At 36.9% G+C, this 14,401-nt stretch overlaps 1 long non-coding RNA gene across 1 annotated transcript in view; it reads right to left on the reverse strand.

The window, feature by feature from the left end:
• Positions 1–1,114: 1,114 nt before the first annotated feature.
• Positions 1,115–14,401, reverse strand: part of LOC138148697 (uncharacterized) — a 352,118-nt gene continuing 338,831 nt past the window's right edge. The window contains exons 4-7 of the long non-coding RNA XR_011165128.1: positions 4,819–5,013; positions 3,250–3,481; positions 2,478–2,503; positions 1,115–1,273 (exon numbers count right to left, since the gene is read on the reverse strand). This is a non-coding gene — a long non-coding RNA (uncharacterized lncRNA). The remainder of the gene's footprint in view (positions 1,274–2,477; positions 2,504–3,249; positions 3,482–4,818; positions 5,014–14,401) is intronic.

Consider the following 14,401-nt stretch of genomic DNA (forward strand, 5'->3'; position numbering starts at 1 on the left):
AACCCTAAGCTGATATCAAGGAGTTCCAGTCATCAAGCTCATATGAATACTATTTCAAGATATTGATAAAATGGCTATATGTGATTTCAGAGAATTTGTCTACCATCTTTGAATAATTATGTAGAATAGTAAAGGTATTTATTGCTGGATTGTAAAAGGGGAATGTCCCTTTTTTTCAGAAAGGGGGAGAGGATAAAATTCAAAACTCTAATCTAAGTGGATGAGTCTGACCTTAATTCTTGAAAACCTCCTAGGATAGGTGCTTGAAAGAGAAAGAGTTAGACTTGCTGAAAGGAAAAAAAAACTTCTCAACAATTTAAATTATCCTAAAGAAAAATTACTTCCTTCTACAAGTGCTGGGTTCTGTCACAGTAGAGTTCCTGAAGACTTGAAGGTTACTTGTTGGGAACATAATAGAGTAGCTTTCTGGTCAGATATGAATTGGACCAGATGGTATCTGAAGTCTTTCAAACTCAAATTTCTGTGCTCCTGTCATCATCATCAAACTGAAAAACTTTGATGATAAAAGGAAAAAATCCTTCACATTGCTAAGATGGAAAGAAATCATGACTTATCCTAATGTGTTCATTTCAGTCTTATAAGATTTTCATTCTTGAACTAGAAAAAGCTAGAGAAATTGGAATCTGACAAATGCAAAATTTTAATAAAGGTGGAGGGGACATTAGTTTCCCAACAAATCTAAGAATTCTTTTTTTGCCTTTTGGAGGGCAATTGGGGTTAAATAACTTGCCCAAGATCACATGGCTAGGTTTTTTTGTGTGGGTGTTAAGTGTCTGAGGCTGGAACTGAACTCAGGTCCTCCTGACTCTGGGGCCAGCACTTTACTCACTGTACCACCTAGCTATCCCAGAATTTTTTTTATGAACTACATTTTAGGAAAGTTTCAACAAAGAAGACTTTAAAGATTTTGCATGAACCCCCCCCACACACACACACACATTCACACCCCCTAAAATTAGTTTAGAAAAAGACCTTGGAGTGGAGTTAAAATAACTCAGGAGGCCAAATGGGCCTTTTGACAGAAGTAGGAGTAAGGGACAAGATTCAAAAAGAAAAAAAAACTTAATTCAGAGCTTACCATGAAAAAAATCCTGTAGGAAAATAGGTACTTTTCAATTGTGGGAAATGAGTTGCTCTGTTATCTTCAGCAGAGAGATACAGTTGATCCTTTGTGGATGAGATGACATCAAAGCACATATACCAAGCACTGTGGCAGGTGTTGAACCAGTCCCTTACCTTAAGGAGTTTTATTCTATATGGGGAAGCAGCATATATAAACAAAGAAATATTAAATTACACTCACAGTGAATACTAGGAAATATACATGATTAATTAGAGGAGATACTAGCAAAAATTACACCTTACTTAAAGGTGCCATAAAAAAAGATACCTATCAAATTAGTTAAATTTTAAAATGAAAATCTCAATCTATCAAGATATTTCTTTTTTCTATTTATAAATGCAAAATTAATATTAGTAGGAAATTCCAACAACCCACTATCAGACTATGACATATCAAACAAAAAGATAAATAAGAACGAAGTTAAAGATGGAGAGATTACTGAAGAAATTGTAAATAACAGATATGTAGAAATGGGTTAATGGAAAAAGTAGGGAGATAAAAATCCATATACACAAAGAACAGTCATGATCATCAATCATGTGTCAGGTCATAGAAAAGTCATTGGTAAATTTAGAAGGGCAGAAATAATTTATGGACTATAATGCAGTAAAAGTAGAAATAAACATTGTTAATCTGATCAAAAGGTAAAGGAACATATGGAAATTAATATATATATATATATATATATATGTTAAACACTGTCTTGGCTAAAGAAATTATAGAAAGAATAACAGATAATCTCAAAGATAGTGACACTATAAATACAACTTATCAAAATTTATGGGATGCAGGCAAAGCAGTACTTAGAAGAAAATTTATAGCATGAAATGGCTACATTAATGATGGAAAAGAGAAGTTCAGTGAGTAGAAAGTTTGTTTAAATAAATTAGAAAATAAAGCAAATCATTGATGAAAGGAATGTTGGGAGAGAAAGAAGATGGAAAACTCAAATTACAAAATTTAGAAACAAAAAGGGTAGAATTCAGCAAATGCAAAAGAAATTAAGTAGCATATCAGAAACTATTAGGTGTAACTTTATAAAATCAACAATTTATATTACATTTATTACATAAATTATACTACATTTAAAGATGACAATTTGAATAAATATAAAATATCCAGCCTGACAAGGTAGGAAATTGAGAAGCTAAGTAGGCCAGTGCAAGAAAGAAATATCTAACAATCCATTTGTGAGTTGTTATGGGAAAAAATTCATTAGAGACAGCTTCCAAAGTAAATCTTCTAAACCTTCAAAGAATATGGAATCCTTACAGTATATTTTATGTTCCTATAAAATGAAGAAATGTAGAGAAAAAATAGTATTATACTCAACTCTTCCCATGATTTTGAGCCTCAAACCTGGCAAAGGTAAGGAATAAAGATAAAACTGAATGTAATTACATATCAAGAAAACTATTTTTAAAAAATAGCAAACTATATAATAGCATATGATGATATTAATTATGATTTAAAGCTTTTCCTAGGAATGGAATATTGATTGAATAGTGGGAAAATGACTAGAATGACAAAACCTATCACAAGAATAATAATAGAATCCTATCAGGAGATATAGAAGCATTTGATAAAACATAACAATTACCTATCTTAAAATATTTTTAAAATACAGAAGTAGAAGGATATTTCCTTAACACAATAAAAATTATTATTTGAAACTTAGATCTAGCATCACATGAACTAGGAGCATTTTAAGTAAAACTGGTAAAAATATTATTTCCCACTATCTCTCCTACAATTTTGACTTGTGACTCAAAACATTAGCCATAGCAGCATAACTAATTTCATTGATGCTCTGGAATTAGTATCCCAATTTTCATTCCTAGTGATGAGTTGGGTCTCTAGAATATGTCCACTATATCTTTCCTCAGATTTATAGGGATAGCCCTAAATTGATAGAGATTTGTTTCTAATGATATAGCTGACAAGCTTCCAATATTGTGATTCTCTCCAAGACTGTAAGTTGATTATCAATTAACCAATCAGATTTAATTAGCTCTTAGAAAGGGGTATTTACTAAGTTTGTAGAGTAGGAAAATTTGCTAGAAAATACATTCCCCTATTTACAAAATCTGTAATATATCTCTTACCAGTACATTCATATTTCCAGAGAAAGCAGGTTCAATCTTAAAGCAAAGGGCTAGCAGACAAATCCTGACTTTTCTCCTCTTTGTGTGGTGCTCAGAATGTTGCTTTTAGGTATGATGAAGACTCTGCCAAGATTTTTATGGAACCTTGAATCAGCTTTCTTCCATCATTTTCAGTCTTTTTAGCACCTGATGCAGACACTGCCATGAACTGCTATAACCTCAGGGGGTGATGCTAGGATACCAAAGGAAAGATGAAAAGTTCAAAGGCCTCCAGATCCTTTGACGGTCAGTTATCTTTGGACCAAGAAGGTAGGGAGGTAGAAAAGAGATTATGGTGTTCTCTTTCCTGCTCCTCTAGTAGTACTCCCCCCAACCAATTCCTTCTGCTCCAAAACTCTTTTCCCCTTGCACTTCCAGACATTTGTCTGGCTTCAATTTTCTCAGGCTCTCTACTCACTTTCTCCTTTTAAATAGGCCCCACAGGTCATCGTCAAGTTTCTTCAGTCAAACTGAACACTCTTCCTATTGACCAAGAACTTTTTCACACAATCTAAAGTCTTTGATGACTTGATGGATTCCAACCTTGTTTAAATTACTTAAAGTAAATGAAGTTGGGGCGGCCAGGTGGCTCAGTGAGTAAGAGCACTGGCTCCAGTGTCGGGATAACCTGGATCAAATCCGGGCTCAGATACTCAGCACCACACCCAGAAATAACTGGCCATGTAACCTTGAGCAAGTTACTTAACCCCGATTGCTAAAAAAAAAAAAGAAAGAAAAAAAAATAAAGTAAATGAAGTAGATTGGTTCTTATTAAGTCACTCAATCTAACCTCACAACATTGATAAGACAACTTCTTTCTTCCATAGGAGGAGGCTGTGGAAAAAAGAGAAGGATTTTGGCTGAAGGAGAAAATGTGATTTTTAAGAATTGATTGATTTGGGAAATTTGCTAGGATGAGTTGAAGGAAGAGAAAAAGGAAGAAAAGGAGAGGGGAAGGACTTCAGTTGACAGAGAAGAGCTAGAGCTCAAAAAAAACAAATCAACCAACCAACCGAACAAAAACCCAGAATGGTTAGAGCTGGAGTTGAAAAAAGCAATAAAATGAGGAGTGGAAGAAAAAAGTTCAAGGTGAGTGATAATGAGTTCAATCTTGGGCTGAATTCAAGTTTCACATGCCCAGCATAAGTCAGGTGAGAACCCATGTATAGGTAAACTAAAGGATGGATGATTAAAAGCACGAATTGAAGACCATCAAGGGTGGTGGAGAGCTTCAGCTGCACACCATGTGATAACACAATACCTCACTTTTATATAGAGCTTGAAGGCATTTAGGAAGGATAAGCACCTCTGTTGGGAAGACTTGCTGATCCCTTTTAAAGGCTGCTCATCCATCTTTGGTGTCCTCCTCCCAACTCTCACCTGTGTCTCCAAGAAGCTGTGGTATACACACTGGCCACACCTAGTGAAACCATCTCAGCAGATGGGTCAAACAAGGCTCAGGATAACTGATGGGCTTCAAACCTGTTGGTGAGTTAGGGGCATGTCTACCGCAAGTATGTGAAGACTTACCCTGTGGTTAGAATGGATGGAATGTGGAATGGGCACAGGAGAACAATTTGTTCCAACAGTCATGAAGGCAGCTGAAGCATATTCTGTGCAGTGCTTAGAGCTTGGTCAGATGTAAAAGACATCAAGGTCATCCACTGTATCCTGGGCTGTCATCAGTTGTCTTGACTTTTGTCTTGCCACTGGACTTCAATGACTCTGGAAGAGAATGTGAAGCTGATGACTGTTTAACTCTGCCTCACTTAAATCCAACTCATGTGTAAATCAAGACATCACTTGATGTCTTTGGTCCTCTGCAAACAAAAGCTCCCTATGAATAGATTTCATTTTATTATCAAAACAACCCTGGGAGTTAGTTACTATTATTATCTCCATTTTACAGATGAGGAAACTAAGTCTGATAGAAGTTATATGACTTGCCAGTCAGTGAGTATCTAAGATTGCATCTGAATTCAGGTCTTCCTGACTACAAAGTCAGCACTCTATCCACTATGGCACCTAGCATTTGAAGGAACCAGGAATCTTAAGCTGGAAGCAAATAAGACTGAGGTGACACTAGCTATCTTGGAGTATTTTAACATCTGAAACTTGTGTTTAAACTGTGTTGTGGGAACTCTCCCTATAAATCAACCATAAAAGATGGAAGGTGGCCATTCTAGAAAGAACAGAGAGCTGCCAGTACTACAGGATGCCAAAGAAGTTTGGAGGATATATGAAATGATGCAAAGTGAAGAATCAGAAAAATAACATACGTATAATGACAAAGATTAAAAAAAAAGTAACAGCAGCAAAGTATGCTTTATCATGATATAAAAGTAGTTGGAAAGGAACATATTTTATTTAATATTTATTTATCTGAATATCCCTTTTAATGCTTCTCCATACTGTGATCAGACTGGATAGCCATTCAGTATGTGGTAGGTTAACTACCCCGCCAAATACACAATATAAAGAACTCTGGATTATGAATCAGAAGAACTGAGCCATAAACTTGGCCTTATTGCTGACCACGTACATGATTTTGAACAATTATTTATTATTGCTCAGTTTGTTTCCCTGCCTTTAAAATGAGGGAGTTGGATTGAATGATTTTACAGTACTTTCTAGCCCTGACCTTTTAAAAATTCCATTTCTCTTATCTACTTGAAATTCTACCATTAGTGATTTTTCTTTGGTCCACTATTAGCATTTTTAATAGTCCTTCAAAATATAATTATTCCTAAGAAGGAAGTAATTAATTAAGTCACTAACACCTTATTCATGAATGAGCTTATCATTTGATTTCTTTTGTTTCAGGGGGACTTAGTGGTTTCAACCTTGAGGACTTTGGGGAATAGATATTAAATATTAGTGAAGAAAGTAGAAGACAAAATGGGAACACAAAGGCATAATAGAGTAGAAAGAGAACTGTGTTTTTTGTCCCAAATTATAAATTTGAAATTCAGGCCTTCTGCTTATTATGTTCCTTTCAATGTCAAAAGCTCTCTGAGCCTCAATTTATTCATTTATTTAAAAAGGGGGTTGGACTAGAGAGAGGTGTCAAAAGTTGTGCCCCCAGTTCCCAGTAATAGCAGGCAACACCATCAGTGCATATGAGACCAGATTAAACTATAATAGGGAAATGTTTAAGAAAAATAAATAAGAATATAATAAGACATAGATAATGTTAATTTATGGTTTTCTAAGTCAATAGCTTTGACTTTCTAGGTCAAATGCTTTTCTAAGTTTGTCAATGCTTTTTAAAGCTGCCCACAGCTATCAGTTTCGATTTGAATTTCACACCACTGGACTAGATGACATCTAACTTCCATTCCAGTCCTGGGATTATGGTCCTCAGTATATTTTGTGCCTATGTCACCATTTAGCCAATTATGACTTATGTAGTTATTTTCTATAGTATTTTTGTGCTTCTTTTATCGAGCTATTCTCTTTTCAAAATTTCTTTCATTGTCCTCATTCCTTTTCCCAATTTTCCTCTTCTACTCTCATTTGATTTTTAAAATCACTTTTTGTTCTTTTTGTCTCTTTCTTATCTCTTCTAGGAATTCTTGCTAGGCTTGTGGTCAATGTACATTTTTTTTTGAGGTTTTACTTGTAGATGATTTTCAAGTCATTGGACTCTTCCGTATTTGTGTCTTGAATTTCCCTATCATCACAGTAGCTTTTACAATCAGGTTCTTTTTTTAATCCGTTTTCCATTTATTTCTTGACTTTGGAGTTTATGTTAGAATCAGTCTCTGCTCATCTCTGAGGGAGATAGCTGGCCTGAGCCTCTGTCTTTTATATTCTTCTGCTTTCACAGCTTGGTGGGGATCTATAAGTTTTCAAAAGAGGGGCAATTCAGGTAAAGGTCTGCTCACTGTCCTCCTCAAAGTGGTGCCCAGTCCTGTGCCCAGTGCTATAAAAACAGTTCTCTTGTATCTCTTTCTACCCAGGAGATCAGTTTTCTTACAGTCCATGAGCACTGGGCTGCTTTTCTCCTGACAATGCTGTCTCCTCCCCGGTGTTGCTGCCAACACTTACCTCCCACTCTAAGCTCCAGGCAAACCCTCACTTCAGTGACTGCAGATTTTTCTTTCTATCTTTCTAAGCTGTTCTGGGCTGGAAAAAATGACTCACTGTGACTTTTGGTTGGCTTTCAACCTCATATTTTGGTTTGGTACATTTTCTGTGGTCATTGTAGAAGAGGTGGGGGGGGGGAGCTTTGGTAGTTGTGACCTGAACTGTTAAACAGTTTATAGTTTCTGGTTTATTTCTGACTTAATTTTTCACTTTTTGCTCATTTCTCTTATATTTCAAAATGAATAACTTTTTAGAAAACCATCAGTGATGCATAGACAAGGAGGAGAATGAACATTTTCAAATAAACTCCCCCTTTTTCTTCTTACTCTTGGCACTTAGTGCAGTGAGAGCTGCTTCTCTGCCCCATTTTAATCTTAAACAATATTCTGGGGAACCAACCCCAGGGAAGATTGAACATGGCAGCTCCTTTTATGTCTGCTTCCTCAACAGCCACAACTAATGGAGATGTGGAAAAGGATGTTCTGTCGACCAAAGTCTTTGGCATTCATTATTATAGAAGGATATGATTTTACCAGACACACTACAGAAGATGCCTTACTATGTATGTTCTTTGTTGTTGCAGCCTAAGGACCATAAGACTTTTTCATCTGACTTGATGCTGAAATCTCCTATATATGTTGTCTCTTCCAATAGAAAATGATCTCCTTAAAAGTAGGGACTGTCTAGGCTTTTGTATTTGCATCCTCAATGCTTAGCACAGTACTTTTCACATAGTAAGTGCTGGATAAATATTTTTCATTAATTCCTTAATTCTTTCATCCTACTTTATAGTCCCTCTGTGGTAAACCATCTCTTTCTTGTTTCTCTTACTCTTCTTGAATAGGCCAGATGGGGTTAGGGAGGAGGGAACTACCATTGTAATTCCCATGCCCCAACCCTTTAAAGGCGCAACTCTTGCTCTGAGAGCATGTGGATGAAGAAAATGTGCTTTCACTTCCACTAACTGTGAGGGCCCCTGGGTTTCATCAGGTAATAGGCTTATATCCAGTGAAGTTAGTGAATAATTCAACTCTGTTGTGCAATGGTTTTGTCACTGAAGAACCCATAAGGAGACAGAGTCCTTTCCTGAGTTTAGTCTGGGGTTTTGACTAAGGTTTTTTCTGTTCAGATATGGGATTGGGCAATTAAAAAAAAAGCCAAGAATGTCTCAGTGAAATCTACAATAATGGTCTCCATTGTCTAACATCATATGACTTTCCTCACTTTGGCTTTATCTCCCAGTTCTTCAGACAGTCAGCAACTGATTTGCTTTTTGTTAAGTAAGTATTGTTTACAGAAGCTCTGACTCCCAAGCTTCCCTAGGAAAGCAAAGAGTTTGTTGTCTCGTAATATTAACTGAGACATGGGTAAGTCATCTCATGTCTCCGAGACTCTGTTTCCTCATTTTCAAAATGAAGCAGTTTTGCTAGATCATTTCTAGGACCTCTCAATCTCTTTTTCTGTGCCTAGAATGGGGTCCTGCACATAGGCACTTAAAAGCTGTCTGTCCTTGGGGGCAGCTAGGTAGCACAGTAAATAGATCACTGACCCTGGAGTCAAGAGGACCTGAGTTCAAATCCGGCTTCAGACACTTGACACTAGCTCTGTGACCTTGGGCAAGTCACTTAATCCCACTTGCCCTGCTTTCCCTCTTTAAAAAATTGTTGTCCAATTGAATTACTATTTTTGGCTTCCCTTCCAGGATCTTTTCACTTCTTCCCTGTGATAAGAATAAAATATACCTGTCATTCTAGTTAAGAATTAGAATTTAATTCAGGCATGTACACCTGCATGCCCATCCTTCTGGATGGCCGAGCCTTCCTTAGACCATTCCAGGAAATCCAGGAGCCCTCATCCTACTGGGTAAACAAGAATTTAAAAGAGCCTCAAATCCAAAATTAATCCAATTTAATCTTATTCAATGCAATCCTCTCCTCTCCTATATTACCCTGTCCTGTCCGATCCTGTCCTGTTCTACCCTATTGTATCCTATCCCATCCAATCCAACAAGTATTAAGTGCCTAATATGAGAAAAGCATCTGGGATGCAAAAACAAAATCAAAAACAAAACCTGTATTCAAGGATAAATATATATACAAAAGATAAATATGTACATAAACATTGAGAAAGAAGAAAAAGAAGAATTAATAATTCTAGGGATCAGAAAAGACCCCCCCCCCCAAGGAGTTAATGTATGAATTAAGCCTTGATGGAGGATATAAACTCTTAAGAGGCAGAGGTTAGGAACGAGCAGATTTCAGATATTCACAGGGTTGACCTGTGCAAAGGCAGAGAGATGGGAAAGAGAAAATTCAGAAGAAAATGGATGAGTTGCTTCACAGAGAATCCCTTCAGCATCTCTATGCTCTAATACTGCCCAAACTGTAATCTTCACCCATCAACATGTTAAAATATCTGGGTCTCGAGTAGATGCCCTGTGCTAACTTCTTTTTGCCAGGATCATGCTGTTTGTCTCTTCCCTCATAGTCATTGTAAGGAAACAACAAAGAGATGAGTAACTAATAACAATAAGGAATAAACCTCTCACAGTCAAGTGACTGTTATCTTAAAAATCCATAAATGTCTTCAAGTAGGAGATAGAAGGCTCAAGGCAGGTTTCACCATCAAGGAAAGTTCCAGGTCAATCCAGGTAGATGACAATTCAAATCCTGGACAAGGAGAAGGGCACTCTATTGTGAAATCTCTGCTTAATATACCAGAAAAACTTGTCCTTTTCTCTCTTTTCTTTCCAAGAAATCTTGCATAGGGAGGTAGTATAGTGAAGCAGTGCTTCTTAAACTGTGGGTCATGATCCCACATGGGTTCTCAAAAAATTTGGTGACAATGAAAGGTTTCTGAATGTGGAAAGGCCAAAAATTAATTAAAAATCAAGTGCATAATGGATCTGAGGTGTTTCTGGAAGTGCTCACCCATGTTGCATCTAGCAGTTCCCCAGCACCCTTGGTTCAGAAAACAAAGCATGAACACTTTGCACGGTGTATGCCCTCAGGCTATCCAATGCCATCAAATGTGAAAAGAGGTTTCAAGTGGAAAAAAGTTTAAGAGGCACTGGATAGTGTAGTGGAAGAGAAGTGATAATTAAGGCAGGAAAGCTTGGATTCAAGTCCTGCCTCTGATGCATATTACATTTGGCTGCCAAGGCCATTTTTGTGAAATGTCACCTTCCCCTTCCCCCACAAAGACCTCCATTGGCTCCCTATTACCTCTAGAATTAAATATATAATACTCACTTTGGCATTTAATACTTTTTATAACCTGGCCCTTCCTATGTTTCCAGTTTTCTTATACCATAGTCCCCAACATGAACTGTGAAATTCTGGTAATCTGCCTTACTTGTAGTTCCCCAAACATTTAATCACACTCATCCCATGCCTTTGCCTTGGCTGTTCTTCATGCCTAAAATGGTCTGCTCCTTTACCTCTTCCTTTCTGTCTTCCTTCAAGACACAGCTCAAGTTCTGCCTTCTATAGGATACTTATATTCTCTCCTTCAGCTCCTGTCAGCTGCAAATCCATCCCTTTTAGATGGCCTTCTATCTACTCTTGAGAGATATTACAGAGGCAATTTGGTGTGATGACCTTCTGACTCTTGATGTCATCAGAGGACTGAAGACCCATTCTTCAGAGTAAGTACGACATTTACATGAAGATTAGGTGAGCCTGCTTCTGGAAATGTTGAGTGCATTTCCCCTCCTTACTTTCTCCTCCTCACTTAGAGAACCCACAGATATAGTGTTTCCTTTTGGCTTACTGCATGGTGATAAAAAGTCTTTATGGTGTCTGCTGAGATGTAACCAAATGTGTATAAAAGCTTCAAACAGGCAAAATCTGTCTTTCCTGATGCCAAGCAAGATGAAAATTGTTGTGAGGAAAGACCTAAGGCCCTCCCTCCCCATGTGACCATGAACTCATGTCACTGTTTTTATTTTTTTATTTCTAGGTGTTTGCTTTTTCCTCATGTCAGGTGAATGGGTATCAGAAAAAGAATGGGCCTGGTTAATGAATGAACTTCAGAAAGTCAGAAGAGCCTTCAGAAGTCCAGCAACTGAAATTGGTGCCAGCATATGGCGGAGGTCATAGGATAAACAAGTGTGGGGTGGAGTCAGTCTTGCGGAATGACTTACTTGACCCAGCTCATTATTTTTTTTTAACTTATGGGGAAAAAAAGCATGTCCACAACATAGTACAACAAAAAAAAATGATTGCACATGAAACTGCAAATCTACTGCGCATGACTTGCTATTCTTTTCAATGATTCAACAAAATTATCACATACATTTTGTCTTCCCTCCCCCAACCCTAAAGATGGCTACCATTAGGCACAAATAAGTACATATATGTAAAATTATCCTATGTGTGCTTCTGTTTACCAGTTCTTTCTCTGGATTTAGATAGTGTTTTTCTTCCTATGTCCTCTAAAGTTAATTTGGGCATTTGTAATATCAAAATAATTTATTTGCTCAAAGTCATTCTTAAACCAATATTGCTGTTACTGTATAAGATGTTCTCTTGGTTCTGCAAATTTTGCTCTTCTTTGTTTTGTTCAAATCTTTCCATTTGTTTTCTAAAATCACTGAGCTCATCATCTCTTATAGACAGTTGTATTCCATCACAATCACCTACCACAGCTTGTTCAGTCATTCCCCAATTGACGGGTATCACTACAATTCCCAGTTCTTTGGCACCACAAAGAGAGCTGCTGTAAACATTTTAGAACATACAGATTCTTTTCTTTTTTTCCTAATCATCTCTGGAAATAGACCTGGTAGTGGTATTACTGGGTGAGTCAAGGGAGCAACTCATTCTTCAACCATTCCATACCTAAAAGTGAACTTGGTATGTGGAAATGTTTTGTCACAATTAATCTTAATGTGATCTTATGCTTTCTGTAGACCATTGTGGTAGGGGAGAGAGTATTCTAGGTTGTAAAAGGCATTGTATTTTGGGTTTGGCTCTATCTTTTCAGTAAATATTACTTTTTAAAGATAATTGGGCAACAGTAACTGGGGACATCTGAGTGGTGGAGTGGTGAGAGTGTCAGGCTAAGAATTAGGAAGACTCATCTTCCTGAGTTCAAATCTTGACCTCAGACACTTTCTAGTTGTGTAACCCTGGGCAACTCACTTAACCCTGTTTTCCTCAGTACCTTCATCTGTAAAATGAATTAGAGAAGGAAATGGCAAAATATTTTAGTATCTTTGCCAAGAAAACTCCAAAATGGGATCCCAAAGAGTTGGACATGACTGAAATGACTGAAAAACAATAACAAAAGACTTGAAATTAGCTATTACTCATAGTGTTGTATAAGAGGAAATAAGCTCAGAAAGGGGATCAATAAAATAAATGAGTTTTTTTAGGGCAGTTAGCTGGCACATTGAGTGCTGGACCTGGAATCAGGAAGGCCTCAGTTCAAATATGACTTCGGACACTGTAATGGCAAGCAAAGAAGTAGTTAATGCCTTGTTTCAGCTATTTAATTATTTAGCACCTTGTTTCAGTTCAAGTTTCTTTTAAGCCTTGCCCATGATTATATCAAATCTTTTGTTAAGACAAAAAAAAAACTTGGGAACCCCTGTAGCTGATGCAACAGTAAGGTGTGAAAGAGGGAGGAGCTTAATGACCATATATAAGGAGAAGCCCAGGCAGGGAGAGAGCAGAACTGAGAAATCATTTATGATGGCAGATTTTAAGAAGGGAAAACTTGTGGTGGTGGCGGCACTCTGTTTGTCTCTTCTGTCTGTGTTGATTTTTGTTTGTGATGTATGTTGAGTTCTCAGACCTTGTTGGTGGGTATGTGTTGATTTCACAGGCAGATAGTGAATTGATGATGGTGACAGCAATGTGCATGAATGATGATGGTGACAGCAATTTGTGTGAATGTTATTGTGGCTCTGTTAAGATTTGTCTCCCCAGAAACAGAAACTGTGAAGGACTTGAGGTGGACTGGATACTGTGAGCTTCAATATGGAACAGAAACTGGATAAGGAATTGGACGAGGAGCTGGACAAGGATGTGGACAAGGACTTGAGAGCTGCCTGCCTTTGAATCCAGGTGACAGTTGGTAGATTCAGGCAGGAGCTGGGACCATGGAAGAGGAAATATGGAATCTGAGAGCCAGCCTTCTAGTCAAAAAGAAAAGACCTCTTCTGGGGTACCTAATGTTGATTGAGAAGACTATGATTTCCTGTGATCTAGGGGTGGAGAACTTTGACCTTTTTACTTTGTGTCCCTTAAGAAAGCTTGCTCCTTAATGGTGATTGAGTTAGTGACTTGCTGAATATCTTTTTTTTTTTTAGATTTGCAGGTTTATGTCCAAGAATCATTTATTGTACTATGTTATTGAAGTGCTTCTTTTAGTCCATAAATATGTATCAATTTTTTATTTATTTATGTATTTATTTTATACATATTTTACATATTTATAATATGTAAATATTATATACATATTTATTTATGTATTTATTTTATAAAAAATAAAAGAAAAAGGTCTCTGTAGACATTGTCTCCTAAATAAGATTTTGATGTTTTATGAGGCAGGACTGAAAATCTCAGGCCATCATCATTCTCTTTTTTTTCATTTTTCAAATTCTTTATTAACTTCTGATTTACATCATTCATTTTTGCCAGATTTTGAGTTACAAATTTTCTCCCCGTTTTCCCCCTACCCACCACCCCAAAATAGAAGTCCCACAGGATATCCCCTCCTCCAATCTGCCCTCTCCCATATCTTCTCCCATACCCCCTTCAACTTTTCCAGTAGGGCATGGTGGATCTCTATGCCCCAGTGCCTGTATATCTTATTTCCCAATTACATGTAAAATAGTATTAATAATGGTATATATATATATATATATATATATATATATTATATTATATATATAATATATATATATATATGTATATTAACCTTTGATTTTAAAACATTGAATTCCAGATCCATTCCCTTCCTCCCTTGTCACCCACCCTTCCTGGGAAAATAAGCAATTCAATATAGGTTGTACATG

The sequence above is a fragment of the Petaurus breviceps genome, unplaced genomic scaffold (assembly GCF_028583685.1).
Source record: "Petaurus breviceps papuanus isolate PSGF00001 unplaced genomic scaffold, PetGlider_PUasm1.0 90825, whole genome shotgun sequence".
Taxonomy (NCBI): domain Eukaryota; kingdom Metazoa; phylum Chordata; class Mammalia; order Diprotodontia; family Petauridae; genus Petaurus; species Petaurus breviceps.